At 35.4% G+C, this 25,398-nt stretch overlaps 1 protein-coding gene across 9 annotated transcripts in view; it reads right to left on the bottom strand.

Moving 5' to 3' along the window:
- Positions 1-25,398, bottom strand: part of Nova1 (NOVA alternative splicing regulator 1) — a 118,802-nt gene that overhangs the window by 45,315 nt on the left and 48,089 nt on the right. Inside the window, exon 1 of one of the 9 annotated variants that reach the window (XM_076941903.1) lies at positions 21,778-21,879. The exons of the other annotated variants lie outside the window; for them this stretch is intronic. The gene's annotated coding sequence lies outside the window, so the exon portion shown is untranslated. Of the gene's footprint in view, positions 1-21,777; positions 21,880-25,398 lie in introns of those variants that run through there. 9 annotated transcript variants of the gene reach the window in all.

Raw genomic sequence — 25,398 nt, 5'->3', positions numbered from 1 at the left:
CCTGCTGCCACAGAGTGAGATGATGCTGTGCCATTTTCCTATTAGAAAACCATTTGTACTTCATGCCACATTAGAACCAACCAAAATGATGTTCACTTACATTCATGGTCTTTTTTTTGTTTTGATATGATTACTATGTGCCAGTAATACCAAAGAAGTGCAATGCCATGGTGCAGTGAATACTGCCACATTATTTCAGTGTTACCAAGATTTTCATGGATCAAGAGGTGATGTACAGGGATGATTGCACCACAAAGGATTTATGCTGCACCTGTACAGCTTTAGGTTTGGAGCAACATCAGCTGGAAGACCAGCATTTGTGCCTCTACTATTTTTTTCTTGGTATTAAACTGAATTTCAAGCCCATCTTTACATTGCTTGTGGGATATTCTTATTTTTTTATATGCTACATTTAGACAGATTATTTAAAAATTAGAATTTATTTGTGTGTATTTGTGTGTGTGTGTGTTTGTGTGTGTGTGTCTGTATATGTATGTGTGTATATTTATTCACTGGGTAATCTCTAATATTTGCTTAGTCTGAAGCTCTCTTTAGAAATTCATTGCATTCTATTTAAAAGACTTTTTGGCCTTTTGCCTCTAAAGTGCCTTGAACATTGATTCTTCAGTATTTTCTTTCTGTACTGTTTAACCAAGGAAAAAAATTAATGTACTTACAAAATTTTGTTATAGTTGTCTTGAGGGGCAAAAGGTTCTATTTTCAAATTGTTATTGAATGGATGTACAATGTTTGCACATCCATTTGTATAAACATTGAATGGATGATTGTACAAAGTACTATATTTGAGATTCTAAAATTAAAATATTAAAATGCTTTCAATTTTAAGATGAAATTACTTCCATTTGGTAGTTTTCATTTATATTGCATTATATACTTGAAATATTATATAATTAAATCAGTGGTTTTAGAGCACAAACATATTTAAAAGCTGCTTTTTGTTGGTACAGTGGTTCATGCTTATGATTGCAGTTGCACAACGGCCCAAGGCAGCAGGATCAGAAAGTGAATACCGGCCTCTGCAGCTGAGAAAGACTCTATCTCAACTTAAAAGTCAACAGGCTGGACTGCAGCTCGTAGCAAAGAACTTACCTAGCATGTCCTGGACCTAGGTTCAATGACCAGCTCTTCCCAGCCCCGCTCACTGAGCTCTCTAATGTTATGCGTTCAGTGTTACTACCCCCAAATGGTAATAAAAGTTCCATTAAATTGCTGCCAATTTTACTTGGGTATATAACAACAAATACGTTAAATAAACATGACTCATGTTTGAGACCACTTCAATATGGAATAGATTATTTTAGCTCTGTAAATTGGGTGGAGTTTGCTGATGACTAACAGATTTCTGTTTTTAATCACTTGGGAAATTCCAAAAGGATAAGGAATTTGGGTCAGTTGGTTTCCTGAGCATTAAGTCACTTGTAATTTTAAAGTTAGTATTGCTTAGTAACATGCATTAACACTTTAGGTCATGCTTAAAAGTTAAAAAAAAAAACACAATAACAACAACAATAAAAACAGCAACAACAAAAATCCCACCTTATTGGCCTGCTTTTTAAAATTAGAAAATTATACAATTAGAGGAAATACGCCTTTATCTATGAAAAAGTATTTCCACTATTTAGAGATTTTTCTCTCTGTTGTTGAGATAATGCGAGTATAAGCACATCCTTGGGCATTGCAGTTCAAGGAGACTTACAGTGTGTATAATGTGGAGATCTACCCAAGTACATCCATCCTTTCATAGTCTCACCATGACCCTCCCCAGTCAATCACCCACACAGAGGTGAGGCTCAGATTTTCTACTTCATTCCCACTGCTCAGACTCCTTTCGGTCTTCCTCTGACCTGTCCTACCAGATACAAATTAGATGACTTGATGACTTGCCACAACTTATGGTACTTTGGTGAATAATCTGGCTCTATTGTGATCGGGTTTTACTAACTTATCAATGTCTAATCTGCGGTTTATTCAGGATATATTAGAATGTTTATTTAGATTATACTAATTTTAATTTAAAATTGCCACATCTACATATTTCTATAGTTTGCATTTCTTGGTTAAAATAAACTATATTTCAACTTTTTGCGTGTTGGAATCAATTTGTAATATCTTTGGAGTTACTATGTACGTATTCTGGCATCTATACCATATCTGGGTTTTATTACCTTAATTATAATATAACATATTTTACACCATTCTTTGCATACCTAGTGCATTTTTGTTGATTTTTGTATACTGAAGATACCTAGTTCCTTTGCTTCTAAATTATGATACCCATAAAATATATAGGGATTTGTTTTTGCAGAAAGTTCATTTCTGAGGAGTCAGCTTGACCTAGTCAGACTTAATTTTTAGACTTTGTTAAGACTGTTTTTTGAATAGCTCTTATTTCAGATTTAGTAGACTTGTCTTACAAAATTCTCAACAATAAAAAATAATGTTACTGGTGTCACTACATCCTAAATATTAGAACATACATACATCCATTCATTCATGCACAACAGTGACTCTTGCTGGTTTTGTAACCAGTTGGATTTTATCTGAAAACAGCATAAGTGTTGAAATTGCCTATATAAATGTTGCTTGGATTTTAGAAACAAGGAACTAATAACTCACAATAAGGTGTCACTACTTTATTTTTAAGTCTTGCTATCTTCAGGTAACCTGCAATATTGCAGTTTTTAGGTAACACATCACTCCAAAGCACAAAACATTGCAGGTAATCACACACCAAATACAATATTAAAGGAACATTAATGCCCTGTAACCAGGAGAAACACCGAAGAGCTATCCTGAAAAACCTCTGCAAACAACCTCAGTCCTACCCAGTGCTAAAGAGAACACAGCCCCTTTCCTTCATCTTAAGAATACAACTAGCACTCTGACCCCTTTAATAGGATACGTGGAAAGGTGTCTTTTCGTAGTTCATCGACAAAGTACATTTACACAATCCTTTTCAAAGATTGTCTGATGCTCTATTATTTATATATATTCTCCAATATATTTTATTAGATAATTATTCTGCTTTGGGGGCAAAATGACCCAACAGCAGAGACACATGCTGGACCTTCCATGTCCCACAATGTCCTTGGAGAGGAACGGCTAATACAATCTAGAATAGGCACCCATATGAAAAAGAGGAAAGATGACCAAGGAAGGCTCTGCTTCCATGGAACATACTCCATAAAGCAGTTTTGCATTCCCAGTGTGCCAGGTCTTCAAATGGTCACCTTCCACCTAAACAAATATTTGGATATGAAGTCTATTAAAAAAACAAAACAAAACAACAACAACAACAACAAAAACAAACAAACAAAAAAAAAACCAGGGAAGTCAGTCTTGCTTTAAAAGATCCAAAGCACAGAATTTTTTTCTCAGATTATTTCCTTTCCTATCTACTCCTGGAAATGTAGGTTTCCAAACATTCCAAGCACAAGAGAGCCCAAGAATTGGTACTAGGGTAGGGAAACGCCAACCTGATTCTTTCACAATCTGCTAATTTGAGGAATAATTACACACACACATGCACACATGTATCTTCAGGGCACTCATTAAGTCCTTAAATCCTTACCCAAGTTATTTTAATAAATCTATTTTTTTGGTTTTTTTTTTTTTTTTTTTTTTTTGGTTTTTTTTTTTTTTTTTTTTAGTTATTCAAACTTTCCAGCCCAAATGATGAAAGAACTGGCTCTGTATTCCCTTATGACAGGCTGAAGTCTCCTGCTAGGCTTGGCCTAGGGATAAATTCACTTTGCTCTGGCTTAAGAATTTGAGACTAGTTGACTCTCTTGGTTTTTCTGTGTGGTTCCCATTCCCTTCAGTGCCTTTAATCCTTCCATTAACTCTTCCATAAGGGACCCTGACCTCCTTCCAATGTTTGTCTATGGGTATCTGTACCAGTTTCAGTCAGCTGCTGGGTAGAACCTCTCAGAGGACTGTTATGCTAGGCTCCTGTCTGCAAGCATAACAGAGTATCATTAATAGTGTCAGGGAATAGTACTTGCCCATGGGGTGGGTCTCAAGTTGGGGTAGTCATTGCTTGGCTATTCCTTCAGTCTCTGCTCCATCACTGCCCTTACATGTCTTTTAGACAGGACAAATTTTGCGTCAAAAGTTTTGTGGGTGTGTTGGTATTCTTATCCCTCTACTGGAACCCTGACAAGTTACAGGAGGTGGCTTCTTCAGATTCCATGGCCCCACTGTTAGGCATCTTAGGTGAGGTCACCAGCATTGACTCCTGAAATTCTTCCCCCATCTCAGGTCTCTGGGATTTCCTAAGGATTATTCCTACCACCCTACCACAGCGGCAGCTGCAAATTTCCATCCTGGCCCGCTGGGTCTCTCTTTTGACTCTCCATACACTTGATCCTGTGCTCCCATTCCCATGCCTCCTCCCCTCTCCCATCTACTTCCTTCCCTCACTCTGCCTCCTGTGACTATTTTGTTCCCCTTTCTAAGTCTGATTCAAGCACCCTTATTTGGGCCTTCATTCATGATTAGCTTCTTTGGCTCTGTGGGATGTATCATGGGTATTCAGTACTCGATGGTTAATACCCACTTATCAGTGAGTACATACCATGCATGTCTTTATAGGTTTGGGTTACCTCAGATATCAGGATGACATTTTTTAGTTCTATCTAGTCTCCATGTGGGCCCATGAACAAATCCTTAAACCTGTAGCCTGACTGTGGTATCCCTCTCCAACAGGGCTGCCTTGTCTGGCCTCAGTGAGAGGACGGGCCTACCCTGAAGAAACTTGACCCTCGGGGGGCCAACCGTTTCAAAGGAGAAGGGGAGAAGGTCTTAGTGATGCAGGGACTAAGAGGAGACACACTGCTTGAGGTAAATATGTAAATTTAAAAACAAGTTTGAGAATTATCTTCCAAATGCATCTGGCCTGCTGAGTAGAAGACATGTTTGTCCCCAGATATGAAAATACATTTAAGTCGAGTATCTTGTGTAGTCATATGCTCATAACAATTGTTATTTCATAGAGCCAAGTCTAGGTTTGTACACTAGTAATCTTATCATTAGGCAAGCTCAGATAGGAAGACTATAAATTCAGGGCTAATCAGTGGAATAACACGAGATGCTCTTTCAGCACACATACAGACACACACACACACTCACACACACACTCACACACACACAAGTAAAAAGGCAGGACACAATACATGTTATGTAGAGTTTTGAAAGGGCAAGGCACCATCATGACACCATATACTATGAGCTTGTATGCACAGACAGCATGGGCAGTGTTTGTCACTACATTCAGCTAATCTGTATCATTGCTGAATACTTCATTGTCCTTCTAGAACATGACAAGATAGAAGGAATCCATGAGACAATTTTGTGTGGTCGTTTAGTTCTAAAGAAGTATGAAGCTTCCTGGTTCACATTGCTTCAACTTTACCCCTTCCCATGATTAAGCTACTGAGCATAAGGCGGATTTCTGTGGTCTAAGATCGACTCCTCAATGTAGGGATAATGTATAAATCACAATGTTGTCCATCACTTGCTTTGTTTCCATGTCATACTTTTAAATGGAGCAGACATCTTTAGCTCTTTGGTGTGTAGGTACGTAACAAACTACTTTTATCTAAACCAAAGCAGTAAAAACAAAAATGGCATTAACTTTGCAGTATTTATCAGATACTATCCTAAACATCCTATACCAAGCCACTCAACCCTTACAAATAGATAAGTATGTGAGCGTGTATTGCCAGTAGACATTAGCTAAACACACTGAACTATCTGAAGGCAAACATAAAGCCTTTAACAGTGATCTCTGGGGGAAAGATTGAAACAAAATTTATGGTAGCTCCACCACTGCTTATTCTATGGTAACTGTTGATGTTCTAAAAGACACTCACAGGTGTCCACAGAACAGAAACAGCAGGTAAAATACTTTTAAAAGACTTACCTAGCATCATTTTTAGAACCTGTTAATGACTTAGTTGCCTTTTGTTGAGTGTGTCAAAAGGTAAGAGTTGGAAATAGCAACATCAAAGACATTAGCGCTATTTCATGCATTACCTTTTCTACAATTCATCAAAGCATGTACCCTAAACTGGCAGGGAACTAAACCAGCACCGACTGTCACTAAGTATTTTGTGTGCTGCAATACTATAATGGGAATTAATAGGTGCACACTGTCCCTGGACTATGTGGATAACACGTACCGGAAAAGGCTATTGCCGATGCAAAGTTTGTTATCTTATAAAAAAAGAAAAAATTATGGGGAAAGATAGGGATGACATCTGTATTGTAACTAAATAAAATATCCAATAAAAAGGGAAAAAAAGAAAAAAATTCATCTGCTGTATGTACTTCAACCAAAACCAAACCTAAAGCAACCAGTCTCTTCCTTTCTCTGCATTAGAAATCTTTCAAATGGACTTTTAAAAACCCCTCTTAATTAAACAAATATGTTAATAAGTTTGTTTTCCTATAAAACACAACAATTAACTTGAATTACTGATATGTCCTAAAAAGTAAGACTTAGAATATCTATGAGAAAACTTCTCACTTATAAAAGTATCTTAAGTCATGAGAACAAAGAAATACAATGAAAGTGGTGTAAGCCAGACATTACAAAAATAATCAAAATGTTCTGCTTGTGGAAATGGCACATATACAAAACACATACATACTAAAAAGCCACGTCAGTAGTGTATGAACAAATCTACCACCTTAAAAACAGGAAAATGAACCTGAGTAAATATGTGCAAGGTTTCACAAATCGGTTGACAATAGTAAACAAGGCAATGTCCAACAAATACACAAAAAATTATTTTAAAAACAAACTTAAAACCTGAATATCACATCCCAATTAGGAGCACAATTTTTAAAAGGCTGACATCAACAAGACCTGTAGAGGATATGGGCCCACTGAAATACTCATGAATTGACAGTAGAAAAGTAAAATTCACCAACTTTTATGAAAAATAATGATTGTCTTTTATAAGAGTGCAGTATTTCACATGACCCAGATACTATGTTACTAAGTATTCACCTAAGAGAAATAACAGCTTAACTTTGCAGCAGTATGCAAGTATTACAATTATTTTAATGATAATAACCAAATAACTAGGAAGGCATTGTTAATACAATTGCATGAACTATAAAACTAGATGATGCCTATTATCAATAACAAAAAGTCCTAATTTACAAAATTAGGACTAACTCTCACGAATATGTGGACCAAAAGAAGTCAGATAAAAAGGCTACATAATACATGATTAAATCCAGACAAGAATACATAGGGTCCACAGTGGCAGCAGCACAGTGATACCTGCAACAGGAATGAGCAAGGAGGGATTAAGAAAATTAAGGGAGAGTAAACAATGTTTTATGTTTACTTAAAAATCTATATACTATATAATATACTATATATGAATGTGTATACATATACAAATGACTTAAATTCTGACACTTTGGATTATAATGATTCCCCCCAAAAGACATAGATTATCTAACAAAGCCAAGTGCCAGGCATGAGAATCATCCTTTCCAGATGGTTATCAGGGGAGTTTAAGAGACTTCCAAAATAATACAAGACACTGCATTTTCCTTGGTTGTCTCCCAGAAACTGAAGGTAAGAATCTATTTTTGAGGCTCCCACACACTTTGTATACAGGGTTTGAAGGAATCAAACTGAAACTGACCTGGAATCCTCTTACTTAGGGCCTAGCTCTTCAAAAGTTGAAGGTGCTATGTAGCTACCGGGGGAGAAGAGCAATTAAAAGTCCTATCCAGTTGACCTAGCAAGATATCCCCAAAGGTATTATAGTGGCACTTATATCTCAGAAGTAACCAACAGCCGTTTAACTGGCCTGCTCAGTAGGAAAGAATTGATGCCTAGTATAAACCTAGCCAACTACCTGGCTGGTGAGGTTCTTGACACCAGAAGTGAACGTATTACCATCACTTAAAACAGCATATTTCCTAAGTAAATTATATATTTTCTTATAAGTGATAAATGTAGTTCTCACACCAAGTTCCTTTTTACAGAAAATGGAGACAACAATAGCAACTGATAACTAATCAAAATGCAGAGAACTGACTATGAAGGTGATGGATCTGTAACACAACCTTATACTTAATGCTCAGAAAATATCAGAGAGGTGTATAGACTGTGAGAGGACCTTTTCTGGGACATGGTGTCTTCTATGTAGGACAGGAGGCTGTACCCATGAAATCTAGAAAATATGGTCACATAAAGCCTTGCTCAAGGACAGCACAAGTTGATACCCCAGCATTGATGAGGTGATCTCACAAAATTCCACTCCTAGATGAAGAGCTATAGGGAATCACGTGATAATAAAAATAAGATACTCACCCTTCTCCAGGGATGTGCCAACAGAAATGTTATCCAATCCCAAGTGTGATCAGCTCTAAACAGACATATAATATTAGCAATACTAAGTGGATTCAACAGTGTGTGTGTGTGTGTGTGTGTGTGTGTGTGTGTGTAACTATAATTAATTATGTCATGAAGTAGAAAAGGAGTTGGGTACATGGAAGAATTGGGTTAGGGAAGAGTACAGGATGGAAATGATGTAAATATACTATGTTAGAAAATCTCAAATACCAATAATAAATGTAAAAAAGAAAGACATTTTCATCAACTCCAAGTACACTTGAAGTTCTCCACAACTCCAGATTAATCACAGCATATGACCAGTAAATAGATTTCCCATGGAGTAAACAGTCTTTGGCAACATGTGGTTTTCTGTCTCCCCCACTTTTTTTTTTTTTATCATTGTTTTGTTTTTGTTCCGAGATTGGCTTCTAATATAGCCTGGCCTGAATTGGGACTCTTGAGCTCCTATTTTCAAAACTCCTGATGTTCATATGAAAGGAATATAGTACTACACACAGCTCAACATTTAAAAAATACAACTATTTTCTTCAGTTCTACCTTTGTTTGCAGCCAAGTTTACAACAATGAGGTGTTTACCTTCTTCCAGTGTTAACCATTCCACTGCTTACTGTAGTCTTCTGGGGGGTGCTGACAGGCTAATAAACTTTCTAACACGTGAATCAGTGGCCATCACCTTATCAACCACAGTTACATACTTGGCAAAAATCCATACTGGAGCTTCTATATCCTATTCATTATTCTTCTCAATGAAGACCTAAACTTCAGGCATAAGAATTCTTCACCATTGTACCAGTTCCTCAGAGGCTAAATCACTTTTATTCTTCTGACTTTGCATTCTGTATTCCTGACAGATTTTTCTGTTACCCACTACAAACATGGACTTCTGTCTTCTTAATGCATGAGGTGAGGTTAAATAGCCCTGCATCTTCTCTTCTGTATGCAGAACATCCAACACAATGCTTAACACACAACAAGCATTCAACAGGTGTCCCACTAACATGCCTGATAGAATGGAGCACAAAAGCTGCATTATCAACATTGACTCCGAAAAAAATTAAATAACCAAGAAATTGAAAGCCTGTGACATAAGGACATTCAAGTAACATGTAAGCAGAGATTGCTTTTATATATTTTCAGATTTTACTGGGATCATTTGCATGCTTTAAAAACTATTCCAGCTTATGAACAAAAAACTAGACTGACATCAATTTCATTTCATTGAAAGCCAATGTAACTCTGATATACCAATTAATCTTAAACGCATGAATACAAGCATCAAACATCATAAACCATACCAAGAAACTAAATTTAGCAACAAATTTTAAAATGGATAAACTATAGTAAAAATATAGCACAATCAAAGTTTGAGTTAGTACTTTAAAATGCATAATATTAAAAAAGGGGGTGCCAAAAAAGTATAGTGTGCAATTAAAGATACAACAAAAAAGTATTTCTGTTATTAGAAAAATAAGTCTACCTTAAAATTACAGTAAGTGTGGCTGAAAGAAAGTAAAGTGTTTTAAGCATTTGTATTTAAAAATGCAAGATGCAGCAAAATTGGCCAAAAAAATGAAGATGCTATTGGAAAATAGAAAATACCATTGTTAATTGTATACAACATGAGCTAAATGCAGTAGCAATATATCAGTTCATTGAAGTACAGGAGTAATAATGAGATAATTCAAGGCTTTCCTCTCTGTGGTGGAAGCTGCACAGTTTCCTCATATGTCATCTACATGCTAATGCCTAGAAGTTAGGGATGCTGTTCATTCCAAAGTGGAACTGAGGCTGTGATGCAGAAAGGGCCTGCAAGGTAGAGGATGTCCTGTGTTATCAGTGCCATAGAATCATGTCACATAGTCACAAGAGTCCTTCTCTGGGGAGGCCAGTCAAGAGCATCTGCAAGTGTGATGATAAAAGAATGAAGTGACTCAAGAAATTTCAAGGAGCAAGGGAAATGGCTCAGTGGGTAAGAGGACAGGCTGCAGAAGCCCAATGGGCTGAGATGGAGTCCTCAGCACCTGGCCTCTAACCACCACACTACACAACCACAACATGGAGGCTGGAGACAAAAGGACCACTGGCGCTTGCTTTATGCCCATCCAGATCCAAGTGCAGTCAGAAACACTGTCTCAAGGGAACAAGTGGGAGAGTCATAAAACAGGACACCTGATGTCCTCATCTACCTCCAAATGTACTTATAGACATATGCATCTGTACACACACACACACACGCACACGCACACGCACACGCACACACACGCACACACACGCATATGCACTCTCATATGCATATATGAGGGAGATTCACACAGACATAAGCACTCACATACATAACAGGGGTATCAGGGAGGGGTGTGGGCAAGAAGTAAGTGATAAATCACTTGAAGCTTATGAAAAGGGAGCAGGTGGTAGAATTTAAGGACTTCCACAGAGCAGTGGCCCAGATGATACCAAAGTAAAACTGATTTTGAACTTCTGGCTAGCCAAACTTCTAATGTGAATAAATCTGTATTGTTTTAAGATATCACATTAATAATGTTACAATGAGAGTGCTACACTAAAAAGAATTCAAGAGTAAAATAAACTGATAAACATGTAAAATTAAAATGATTTTTTTAAAAGAATCTATAATATTACATAATTTTCATCATTGGAATGATTTTGGTCTCTACAAAGTCAGGGTTAGAGAGACAGAGAGGCAAAACTCAGTTCTTGTCTCTGGTCCTTAATATGATAAGGGTAGCCATGAAAGTTTAATATATAAGATTTCACTACAGACCTGCAGGAATTGTATATTTAGGAAAAATACAGCTGAACTATGGTCTTAAGAAACATAATAATGCAACAGAATAGTTGAAAAATAGTGATAAAATGGAGTATACCTTACATAAACACTACAAAACAATGGTAACAAAGTAAAACTTTAACAATAAATCCAAATATAATTTTGTGGCCAAGAGAGTCTGGTCACCAAATTCTGGTTAGATTATAGTAGAGAGATGACTTAAAAGTTATTAGTCTGGCCCAACTGGACTACACTTGGAAAATAATAAAATAAAAATCTTTACCCCTAAATACTGTAAGAAATAATTAAATTTAATGAGCAGAAATTTGGGCCATATCATACAAAATGTTATTTCAAGCACAAAGAAAGGGAGAAGAATAATTCTGACTACATAAAGTCAAAAATTTTCAATGAAAACACAGAGGGAGAAGGCTGAGTGTTTATATTTGCAGATAATATCAGAAAATAGGAACACTAATGAGAAATTCCTGCATTCTTCAGCATATAAGCTGTTTTAAATTATATTTCTATGAATAAGTAAATGTATTCTTAAGTATTTATGATAATGTAGTTTTCACAAATAAACAAAAAACTTAAATGGTACAATCCCCTATGCTAGTCATATTATCAAAAATACAAAACCATTTATGAAACTAAAAAATATATGACAAAAATGCCCAATATGAGATATTTAACATAAATTTTTATAATTTTATGAAGTATAAAAATATTTATCTGCATACTGTTGCAATGCAATATTAAATAGAAAGCTGACTACAAGTTTAATACAGTATGATTTTCACTTTCTTTAAATATTTTTGTCTTTGTTAATTGTAAATTGATTAATTTCATACATGCTCATGCATTTTGATTGAATCCACCCATAATTCTCTCTCCTCCAACTCCTCAGTATTTCCTCTATTCCTCTCAACTTCCTGTGTTCTTTTTCTAGAACCTACTAAGTCCATTTACCACTTGTATGTGCATGGTTGCCCTTCAGAACTTTAGAGTAAGACCCAATTGTGGAAGACATCCATACTTGAGTCATAGAATTTGCAGAAATCAAGATGATGGCTACCTGGATAGCTTTCACGGTGCTAGAAGGTTCTATACACACTAACAGGAGAAACATGTACTCCACAGGTTTACATACCTGTGAATACTATGGACTACAATGACTCAAAATATGCCAAATGGATCTATAATGATACTAATGTTCTGAGATCAACCAATCACTTAATGACTGGATTGAAACGCTGGCCTATAAAACTGAACTCTAACTTGATACCTTTAACTAGGTCAAAAATCCAAGATAGCTACATCATAGGCCCATGGGAGACACTAACAGAATTCTTCTGCTAAATTAAGAAGGTAATAAACGACACATTAAGTTTTTATCTTTATACATATATAGATAAATGCATCTCATAACATTCTTAGGTTTCTTTTTCCAGATAAATACAGACCCACAACTGGCATCCCATATAGAATACATAAGGTGGGTATTCAGCTCTACATTCATTGCAGAAGTAAGGCAGAAGGATTCTAAGAGCCAGAGAGCACATGTCCTTTTTATTTGGTTGACATGTCAGGACCACTAAACACATGAACTCATGTAAGACCTAAATAAGATCATTCCACCCCAAACGGCAGCATGGATAAGTTAGGGGCTCATGAAGTTCCACTTCTACCTGAAGTCATCTGCAGTTGAGTGCTGCTTGGGAGATGAAGAGTTGGTTCTTTTTCAACAATATAGGCCCTCAGAGGATAGAATGCATAATGAAAATACTTTTACTTACAAATAGTTATCCTACTTCATAAAAGTGATTTTATTTAAAAAAATATTTAACAAAATGAATGGTCTTCTAATGGCATAAAACCTAAAAACAACAACCCAAGCTTAAGAGATAAATGGTTAGTTAGTATTATATAAGCTACTCTACAATATGCATTAATTACCTGACAATGCCCAATAAGATTCTAGCTTCACATGGCTTAGTACAAAGCACACCAAAGCAGATTCCTATCCTCTTGGTTCTTTTCTTCATGAGAAAGGACTGCTAATAAGTATCAAAGAAATAACTGTAGGATGTACATGCTGTGAAGATCACAGCACAGAGCAGCATACTACAGGGATACAGAGGGATGTTGTGTCATGAAGTTCTGAGGAGCCGCTCTAATTGGGTGTCACTGAACTAAAACATTAAATACAGGACATTTCTCCCAGCCACACTGAAGACACTGAAGATTTTGAGAGGCAGCTACAGTGTCTCCAGTGTAGAGGCCAGGACACACAACAACAACAACATCAACATCAACAATCCAACTAGAAAATAAACAGAATCAGAAATGTTTATGGCCAGTGGTGTTGGATGTTTTTTTTATTATTATCTTGGGAATTATTGTGACTTGAAAGAAATAAGGACAATAATAATATTCCATAGTAATGAGATTAGAACCAAAGAACTTGGCCTGGTGCGACATGAAAATCATGCCTAGACTCTTGAGGCTCAAGAAGGGAGGTCAACATTTCTTATGTTTGTTTTATTTTTAATTTTCTTAACTTACACATCCATACTTACAATCCTCTTACTGTCCCCAATTCTTTTTATTTTATAAATTTAGTTCTTATTTAATATATTACGTCTATAAAATTGCCAGTTTAACTACTGTGTATAACTGTAACAACAACCCTGTTTCTTCACAAAAATTAAAGTAACACAAGAGAATACAGTTTCTGTATATTTAGCAGGCAGACTAATGTACCTAGTATTACTAAATAAAATGTAGTGAACAAGTGAATAAATGAACAATAGAATTGTACAAGTATTATACTTCAAGTTATATTAAGCTTCATAAATCCCACACAATTGGTAGATATCATGCCATAAGAAACATATATATTTTTAAATATAAACATATATGGAAATTAAATAAAACATAGTTATCAAATTTTATTTTTAATTAAGCGAAAACATTAAATTAACTGAAGCATAACCTTTCCCAAAGAATAGGCTGAACTACAAGTATTAAATAAATTTACGAAATTAAGAGCATTTATATATATACATGTGCATATGTGTAGAGAGAAGACAGAGACAAAGTACATATATAAATAATGAGGAGGAAATAAAATGGAAACAGGATCTTTAATCAAAACATAAAATTAGACTAATGCTTATTTTAATGAACATATTTAGAATATTATCTTTCTTCAGCATAACACTAACAGGTATAAAATAATTTTATAAAACGCTAAAAACAGTAGGAACATATTCGATTTCTTTTTATGGATATATTTTCATAGGAAAAAAATGAGATTCAGCAGCTAGTTACTAAGCTATCAATAAAGGCTCAGAACAACAGGTCCAGAACAGATACTCTCTGTGAGAGCCACTGGCTCTTTCTGCTAGACAGGGAATCAAGTTGGATAGAGCTCTAGTCAGGCCTCACCCAGATCACTTTATCTCTGAGGAGCCAGCAAATGACTGGCATAACAAGAGGCCAATCAGAACCTTTCTGCTTTAATGATTTTCTGAAAAAAGCATGTAACTCTACTTTAAAAAGGTAAGCAAAGGGAAACATAAAGTGATCCATCTCAGGTTTTTAAGTTAGAGCAAAGCCTAGGACACAGACCACACTGACAATTTCATCAGGAAAATCTCCTTCACATTCATAATATCTATGCAAATACTCTGAACAGATTATTATTCTAAGTTCATTTAAAATGCTTTTGGGATGTAATACTGCTGATAAACCAAGTTGGAAGAATCTGTGACTGACTTTAAACTACAGTACCACCTTCCAGAGGTCTATTCAATATTTATAAAACTTGGATTTACCAAGAACAAATACCTTCACAATTAATTAAGTGAACTTATAAAGTTTTTTTATGAGAATATCACCCACAGAAAGCACAAAAGTAAATAAAATAATACTTATCTTCCAAAAGGAAAACTGTTTTAAGAACACACTCCTACTGGTAGCATCATTCTTAAGTCCCATCATTAAAATAAAGTAAGATGGAGGAGAATCTCAAAAATTCTGAGATACAGAAAGGGATACAAGGATATCTGAGATAGCAGCGTTTCTATGTGAGCACAAAGTGTATGGTGCAGGAGCAGCGGGAAAAAAAGGCAGAGAGGAGAAGCACTGTCCTTGTTTGGCTTCAGAAAACCTGTCTCGGCCATCCCAGGTAGAATACTGAGCAACAATGGGGAAATTTGGATTAAAGCTTAGAGAGTATCTTTAAGTGTCAATTTCTGAGTATGTGGTATAAGTAATGTAAATTGGATATGAAAGTATCTAGGACTGATTAAAAGGGAAAGACTGAGTATTTGACCTTATTTACTTATTATTTTAATATTTTATTAAATCTATTAAAGCAAATAAAATAACCAAAACAAATAGAATGTTTGAATTATTTCAATGTTTTGGGAGGAGCCCAAAAATAGTGTTTCTTAAATCACTTTGCTATATTTTATAGTTTATTTCATCCTGTGAAATAAATGCAAAGGAAATGCAAAGGTTCACAGGAATATGTGTGAGGACATGGAAGTCCTCACCATCTCCACATGAGACTCTGAGCCTAAAATCTGCTTGCTATGTGCTATCCAGCAAGTGCAGGCAGATAAGGTAGGGCAACCTGATAATAGAATATCAGTGGTAATAGTGGTGGAAGTGACAGCCACCACCTCAAAACACACTTCTGACAACACGCTAATAAGACAGAGGCATAGTTTATTGAGTTCTAGTTTTTAAACTTAAATAATACAAATTTTAAAAGAAAATACTTCCCTGGTTATTGTGGTTTTTGTACTCACTTGAAACTTCCAAACAAACACATTAAGGCACATAGAGATTTTATCAATGATCTCTAATACCATGACATTTCCATTTTTTGATTATTTTTATGGATTTGTCTAAATATCTGTCTTAAATAATATATCTCTCGATGATCAGTTGGGAATGGCAGAAGCTTATAGCTCCATTACCAACTGAGATAATTTATTTTAAGAGCTACTCGAAGTACTAATAAAAATGAAGCCTGATTAAATAGCACTCTGTCTACAAAGAATATGATTCTGCTTAATTCCTAAAATGATTATTATCTCATAAGTAGTACTCTTGTTGACCAGTAGCCCACTGTTTCGTAATTTCTGATCATGTCTAATAAGGAAATCTGAAATAATTAGGATTTTAAAGTAAAAAAAAAAATACCAGAAAAAGATAGTCTGTGATTCTTTTTACTTGTAACCGAATGTGTAACACCTTCCAAAAGGGTGACACAGCAGCATCTCCAGGGTGAAACAAACAAACAAACAAACAAACAAAACAACCAAAAATTCAGGAGTCATAAAGTTGTTCTTGACTATCAATTTTCTTTGAAGGAAGAAAACCAGATGTGGTTTCTTAATTATGCAACAAAATTTAACTATTTCAATGTTGGCTTTCCATAAAGCATTGTACTACAGCAAATAATATACCAAACCAATAAATGTCCTAGGCAGTGAAGGATTCACCAATAAGCAATTGGCTGTGTCAAAAATTTTGTCATGAGGAAGGACATAACTACTGATTATGTATATTATGTATATTATGTAGATTATGTAATAATTTGGTCCTAAGACCACAGCAGAGAGAAAAATTCATTGTGCAAGGCAAGAGCAATGAAGACCACTAAGGTATTTAGGTATTTAGGAATAAAGGATCAAGGGCATTCTGGTGACACACTACCATAGGGATGGCATGGACCGACAGAGAGAAAGGACAGGAAGAAGATGTCAAGGAGCCTGTGATGGCCTCAGTCAGGGGAGTGATTGGAACTGGATGCTGATGAGGAATTTTCTGTACAGCCATGGCTCAAAGCTCAGAATATGATGCTCCAATGACTAGAAGTAAGGGGGCTAGGCATCATATAGTAAGAGCACAGGCAACCTTTAGCTCGCCATTCACAAACGTTAAGTACATATTTTCAGACATGAGCTTATACATTGAAAAATAAAAAGGAAATTCGGTTTGTTTCACATCCTAAGGTAGGACAATGAGAGGCTGGCAATCAATTAGGGGTAGGGAAAGTTAGAAAGAAAAGGACAGAGTGGAGAAGAGCTAAGAGGAGAAAAAGAGGGAGAGAGTGGAGAAGGGAGAGAGAAGAGAGGGAGGAAAAGAGAGGGAGAGATGGGTAGAAAATGAAAATGTAAAATCATGAGTTTGGGATGTAGCCTTGGAAATGAAGAGGCTTTTTATAATTTGGTGGAGCAAACAAGAAAAATGTTTACAATGTTATAAACATCACGTAGCAGAATGAGATGGATTGAGCCCTAGAGTGTGGGACTGGCCTGGACAATGTAGCAAGACAGCTAAACATCATCATACAAATATAAATTACATTCTGATCAACCTCAGTATGTTACAACAGGCAAGAGAGCTGTGGGGAGGAAGGGGATGGGGCAGAATGGTGATGAGGAGCTAAGGAGTGAGAACAAGGGCAATGCATTACACACATGGATGAAGTTTTAAAGGAGTAATTTAAGAAAAGTTACTAATAACTTAGTATTGAAGCCCCTGCATAAAACCTTACATTGATGATTGCCAATGAAATGAGGTAATCCAAGAATAAATGTCAGAGGAATATTAGAGACCAATGAACATAGCAATGAAGGAAAGAAATTGACCAAATCAAGGGTGATGAAGCTAAAGAAGACAGAGGAAAATTGATGTAGATTTCTACACACCTGTACCACATACAATTCTTACTTCTACCAGAGAATGCCAAAAGCAGGGCCAATAGACAGTAAAGGAAGTGAGATGAAAATCATGAACAGGATTTTATCAAGACAGAAAACATCATCACAATGGAACTGCAAGCACAATGACAGTAAAGAATAAGGCATCAGAAGTTTAAACCCTTGGGGACTCCATTTCTTTATTTGGTTAGTTACATAACTGACTTAGTACATAACCAGAACCCTCATGTGGTTCTATGTAGCTGGGAATATAAGTACAGAAACAGCAAAGTTGCTTTGCAATAAATGTACAATAATCATAGAAGAATTACATATGCTAATAAAAATCTAGGAAGAAGCCCAGTTTCATGCAGTGGGGTTAGCTATACAACAAACATGGGAGGAGGAGGGGCTAGGAGACATCTTATTGCAGAAGAAAGCCACAGTGAAGAATAGGTGTGAGTTGGCAGCACAGCGGACATTGGTTTAGTGGTTCAGATGGACAAAATGGACAAAGGTCTAAAACAACACACACACACACACACACACACACACACACACACACACAGTTTTTGTGTTTTGAGTAACTACTAAAACTTCAACAATACCACAAGTCTGGAAACAAAGAAAGAATCAGTTGAGGACCTAGGGAGGGTCAGATCACACACTGTGACAGGCACTTAGATTTCATCTTGCACACAATGGAGTTGGGAGACTTGAAGGCTTTAGTAACACATGGTTTTCAGATACTGCACTTGTAGCAGATGTTAAGCACTCTTTCAAGTATGTTTATTATTTTCCCCACAACAACCCTGTGAGGTAGGTGCAATGATAGTCAATTAACAGTCAAAACAAAACAAAACAAAAACCTTAAACTTGTTAAGCAATTTACACTTGATTAAGTCGCTACATATGACAGTTGGGATTCCAGATTGCACTACAAAATACATTAGAAAGCTGATACACACACAAATACATACATCTACACACAATTATCAACAGGACACATGGCTAGTTTTATCCTTAAGAAAACGATAAATGTTTGCTAATTCAGTATTATAAGCAGGCTTGTGGCATCAGTGGCTTTTTATGAGAACACATTAAACATTTCAGACTGATGATATATATACTTAAAATTCTACATTTACAAAAAAACCCAGAAATTAGTTGATACATAATATAAGAATTTCAAAGACTGGGGAAGTCAAATATAATTTTATTTCCCTTGAGTCACTTAAAACTATCTGGACTCAAACAAACAAAAAATTTTAAGATTTATTCCTAAGATATCTAAATTCTAATTGCACATATTATTCTTCTGAAAATAAATTACCTTTTGGATAATAAAAATAGGATATGATAGCCATATCCTATCCTGGCCATTTAGTATGAACTATAAAATTATCTGTCTATATAGAGCTATGGACCAAAACTCATCTCTCTGTGACTCTGGTAAATAAACTACCTGAAATGTTTCACCTACTGATTGAATACAATAATTGTTTTATTATTTTTAATACCTGATGTTAAAACATACTGTATTTTTTAACAACTGTTTTGGATAATGTAAAAAGTATTTCTAAATCAAAAGATTCTCTACAATCTGTGGATAACATTTAAAAATTCAAAACTGTAGAACTCTTTAGAATTGATTTTAAAATAATTTAAGGTACATAAAATCTACCTTGCAAAATTTTCTACTTGGCCCTACTTTTTCATCAGAATCACCCCAGTCCTAATTACTTTTTAAGTTCCCCTATGAAAGCGAGGAGTTGCTAGACCATTACTGACAGGTGTCTGAGTACCTATCATTTAAGGAGTTAAAATTTAATTTATACACTGACTTTTCTTATTGCAAATTGAAAATTATACGCAGAGTAAAAACTTGCATATTCACTAAGGTTTAATTATTCTCATGCTAATATTTATTTCTGAATTCTCAAACAATGAAGTGTGTGTTAATTTAATAATTGCAACCACAGTTCTAGTTGTTCAAAGTCAAATGGAGGAACCAATTCTCATACAGAGACAGTCTGCATTTACTCTACTGTATGACAATAACTTCTAAGAACCTGAACAAATGCTCCAAACTCACAGTTTGCTGAGACTTCACAAACAGGGAATCTGCATTGAGTTCAAGGAACACAGCCATGAATTCAGTGCATTTCTACCTAAAGTCTCAATCAAAACTGCAGAGTCAAATGGCCACAAATTTAACCTAGTGAGCAGTCAAACTTGCATTGCCACAGACTAAGTATAAAACAGGAACTCTGAATAATTCTAAACACACTCAGTCATGTAACAATTACAACTGATGACTTTTAAAAACTCAATATAATATATGAAACATATCTATTCCTCCAAGAGTTAATAAAAAGAAACAGTGAGCTGCAGTTAAAATTTACCTGTTTTGAAAACATGCAAAAGTGATAATGATTTTAAAAAAACTGGTAATGTCTTCTTGCTAGAAAGACAAACTATGATGCATCTATACTATACTTTAAAACCATTACGTTCAGTTGGCATTTTATTAAGTCTTAAGTCTACAAGTAATGGAACAAATTAAAATGTATGTTTAAATAAAATTTTACTCTGAATATAAGTCAAGTTTGCTTTTCTAATTCATTTGATTTTTAAAACCTTTTAAGAATTGCAATAAACATACTTAAAAAAAAAAAACCACTTCATTTCCAAATTTTCTACTACAAAATCAAAAGTAGTAGAGAGCCTCTAGAGGAAACCCACTATCTTCCTAAGACTACACCCACAACACTCAGCTGTTAACCATCACAGACAATATTCTAACTAGAAGAAATTCATATAAAAACATAATATGAAATACCATTTTGAATACGGGGAATTCTACCTGTGTTCAGAAGATTCAAGGGGTCTCTAGAAAAACCTCTTTTCCATCTCCTTCCTTATAGAAGTAAATAAGTAAGCTGTTTTGAAATTAACCTCAATCATGTTTGAGGAAGAACCTATAGACACAGATGTGTATATAAGTATCTTCAATTTACAGTTCATAATGGATACTAATCTAAACCAAATGACAATATGTGATTTGTGATTAAGACTCTAGGAAGATAAAGGAGCCCTACATTTTTTGACGTAGAAATGTCAAGAGGCTCATCGAAACTAAATAAATAAAACTAAACAAACAGCATATCATACCACTGATCTTAAAATAATTCTAAAATAGCAAAATGAAACCATCTACACAGATAGTATAAAAATACAAACAAAAATTTCTTAATGATGTTTATATAATAAAAGTAAAAAGATTTTCAATCAACAAAAATCCATTAAATAAATGGGAGACAGAGACCATAGTATATTGTGTTTTATTATTTAACTGTTTACTTTCTCCCATGCCTGGATTCAAAATGTACTTTTTAAATTCCAATTTGGCGTTTCCAAATTAAAGAAGCCAACTAAGTTCATCACATGCTGGCTTTCCTTCAAAACTCTTGCTAGAGGCAGCATTAGCACTAACCTGCTGGCCTCTGCTAGCAAGGCCAAGGGGCGGCTTCTGCTGGAACATGGACAGCCAACCTTAACCATATGGCTCTACTGCTTATGGATGCTCTGGCTACTCCAAAACCTGAACACAACGTGGTTCCTTTAAATTCCAGTTTGTGTACAATTCACAAAAAATATTTTAGTTCCTCTTGGTTTTCATAATAAACTAATTTCCAAAGAGTAGGTCCATCCGTCTATGAAGTATCCAACTTGGTACCGATCACAAATCACATTTAGAACCAGGGAGAGAAGCAGTACGTTTACCTGACCTCCAGAGCTATCTATCAGCCTCTTACTGAGTTTTCCAGGCTATGGTGGGTACACAAGAAACTTACAGTCTATGTGGTACTCCTAGTCAGTGTCACTCTGCAGATGGCACAGTGGAGAAATACCTTCTGTACAGGCCCATGTACAATGTCTTCTGCAGCTGGCAGCACCTAGGGGAAAGTGCGCTGTTAAACAGTGGCTGCGTTCCACCTCAGTAGTGGCTGCAATTCGGTGGTGGGTGAAGTGATTCCTGTACATACATACAGGGGTGAAAAGTACTATAGAAAATGAACATATTTAAGAACAAGAGCGACTGTGTGGAAACTACCACGGCAAAACAGAATACATCACTCAGTCACAAGAGACCTACACAGATGACTTCCATTCATTTAAAGGCTGGATGTTAAAAATGACTGCAAGGAACAGAATACAGCTGTTCAATTCACAACACAGTTATAAACTAAATGTAAAACATGGTAAAAAAAAATAAACCCAAGCATATATTCATTTATAACATCATTCCAACAGAAATGTACCCAAAATAAGTACATTTATACAGTCATATCTACTACTGTTCAGCCAGTTCACTGTTTTTTTGTTGTTTGAAGATGACAGATCAAGGAGGCGGGGATCCAAAACAGGCTGCGACAACAAACTTGAAGCCAAGCCACACAAATATAGTTAAGAGAAATGGGGGAAAAAGTCATTCCGAAACTATTTTCAATTATTTTATTTTAATTTTTAATGAAGTGACTAGTTATCACCATCTAGTGAAAAATTACTTTTCAAACTATGGAATTTTAAAATAATCTTGCACACGGAATAGCTGTCGTCCTCCAAAGTTCAACTGGGTTACTCTCTAGAACAGTCCTTTTCTTAGGACCATATAAACAGTGAGTGATGAAGAGTATGATGGCTTTAGTCCATCACTACTGAAGTTTATTACTGCATCTTGAATTTGCTACACTAATGCTCTTTACCTACAATTCACCTTTGATTGCATTAGAGAATTCAAAATCTAGTCTCTAAGGATGGCAATTCTCCATGTTGAAGGGACATCCGCATTTCCTGTCTCTACTAATACTTCATGTTTATACTTTTATTCACAGTTCACACTATTTTATTTTTGGCTTAATATTTAGAAGTATTTATTTGGAATGTCATTTAGATGATAATATCTATTTTAAAAATAAGTCTAAAAGTGTCAACTAGTTGTAATTAACAACGAGCCTAAACAAGAATGTAGAGGGAAACTGCAACACGATTCTCTATTTCTTTCTCTTTTCTGAAAGAGCCACTCAGTTAAATGTCTTAAAACTATCTATGGAAGCATAGATCTATGGAAGCATATCGGCCATGCTGAATATGCCCCAGGCTATGTTATATCTGTTCTTAAACTAAGAGCTGATCACTACCACAAAACTCAGACAACATGATTTAAATAACATACTACTACTGAGACTGGGGTGGCTTGTGTGAAAGTCCAACAGATCTGAGATAAAATGTGCTCTTTAAGTCAAGAAATTTTAGTCTAATTTGCTAATTAAGAATTTATTTACACTGGCACACATACTCAGTTCAGTCAGAAATAGCAACTACCATTCCCCACTCACTTTTCTTGTCTTTCTACAATTAAGACACAGTATGAATAAATAGCATTTTGGTTTTGGGTCAGCATGTAGTAAAAAGGAGAAAGGATGGAGTTTGCTGGTCTCTTCATTTACAAGACAAGGACCAGGGCTCTTTGGTACAGCTTTCATATACAAGGCATACAGAAGCCAGAAATTCTGTAAAATTGCACAGCAAAATAAAGACACATGAGTCCTTAAATTCTTCCACTGAAAACATACCATAATCTTTTGTAAGGTTCTTAACATGTCCTCCAGTGTCCCCCATGAATTTCAAGGAATTACTAATGAGTCATTTAAGAAACTCAATCTAATAAGTAGAGGTAATCTTTGTAAATTAAATGTATAAGTCTAAGTAGCCGCTGCTTCTCATGTGAAATGAGTCTTCATTTACAGTGATATTCTCCAACACCACACACCCTGCGTGAGACATGCATTTTCACACTTGGCCTATGACATCAAAGGCAGCGACTAGTGAGTGAGTAAGCTTTTTTCCAGTGCCCCATATTCATTTACTACTATGAAAAGTTACTTTCATTTAGCCATTGTTTTCTAAAGTTTAAAATCACAAGGCATACACTTCAACAATTATTTGAAATTACAAAACTGCCAAAGATAACTTGAGGCTACGATCCATTACTCTGCACTCCCCAATGCCACAGTACATCGGTTTACCTTTTTTATTATACTTGCTCTCAACAATGACAGCTATGAAAAGTTAAGGCTTGAATTGTTTATATAAAATGATTTCACTTCCCTTGTCACTCTTTCGTTCTCACCACATGTATATATATTTAAAAAAATCACTGAATTTGTAAAATAGGGCAGAAGATTGCATGTTTGCAAAGATAATGGTATTACTGGTCTGCTTTTAAAATTTATTTTCCCAAATCTTTGGAAATGTAGTTTACTGCAGATAAAAGGTAATACAAATTCAAAAGTATACATGCTTTTAGGGAAGGAGTCTTTGAACTGTCACAAGACAAGTGCATTTTGTCCTAAAAATAAATGCAAAATGCTGCCATATTATAGAAGACATGATGTGGAACTCCTTAAAGTGACATGTGTTCTAAAACCAAGAAAACAGCAGGTAACTCCCACCATTCATTACAAATACTCAGTAGGCAAAACATTTATTAATGGAGATTACAAAATTATACAGTGTCCCAACCATTTCAATGTAAATAAACTTTCCTAGAGTCTTTCATGATAGGGGTTAGATGGTATGTAGGGATATGTGCACAGCAGGAACAGGATAGTTTTATGTGAAGGCACAGATGAGAGAGGCAGTCCAGAATGTCCACTGGGAAAAAAAAGAGTGTAAAATACACATGCAGGAACCTGTAAGAACAAGAATATGGCAGGCCCAGTATGTTAAGACATTAGAGCATATTTTCCCCTAAGAAGGGCACTTAGGTAAGCAGTCTGTGAAATTCACTCTAACTGCATCATAGAAAATGAAATTAATTAGAGATATGGATAATTCAATTGAGGAAATGATTATAGGAACATAGACTTTAAAAAAATACTAAAAGGGCTTTCAAAATAAAACTCCCAAGGTTTAGAATCTAGCTTAATGGCAGAGACTTGCCTAGCATGTGTAAGGCCGTGAATTCAAACCCAGCAAAGCACTATAAGACAAATAAACAATAAATTATATACTATGTAAATCCCTGGAAGGGGAAAAACTATGGACTAAGTCAAAGTTATTTTCAGAAGTTTGAATCTGAATAAAAGGATTCATTTATTCGCTTAATAACAAAACACTGTTTCTTCAGTTTCAGGTCCAATACCACATACTAGGTAAAGCAGTCACATAAAGGGTCAGCTAACTTGTAAAGTATATTCTAATAGAAGACATATCGAGCCATTAAATATAAAAAGCAGTGAATGCTTGCAAGAAGTGTATGAACTCAAAACAAATCCGTGATATGGCAATGAGATGACAGAGATACTGTTGACAAGTTAGCAGAGAAGATCAAGGAAACACAGGTTTTTCAAATTTAGTGACCAATTACATGGCATAAAAATGCTGCAAAGGTTAAAGAATAAGCATGGTTA

The sequence above is a fragment of the Arvicanthis niloticus genome, chromosome 11, assembly GCF_011762505.2.
Source record: "Arvicanthis niloticus isolate mArvNil1 chromosome 11, mArvNil1.pat.X, whole genome shotgun sequence".
NCBI classification, from domain to species: Eukaryota; Metazoa; Chordata; class Mammalia; order Rodentia; family Muridae; genus Arvicanthis; species Arvicanthis niloticus.
This window is presented reverse-complemented; position numbering and strand designations above follow the sequence as displayed.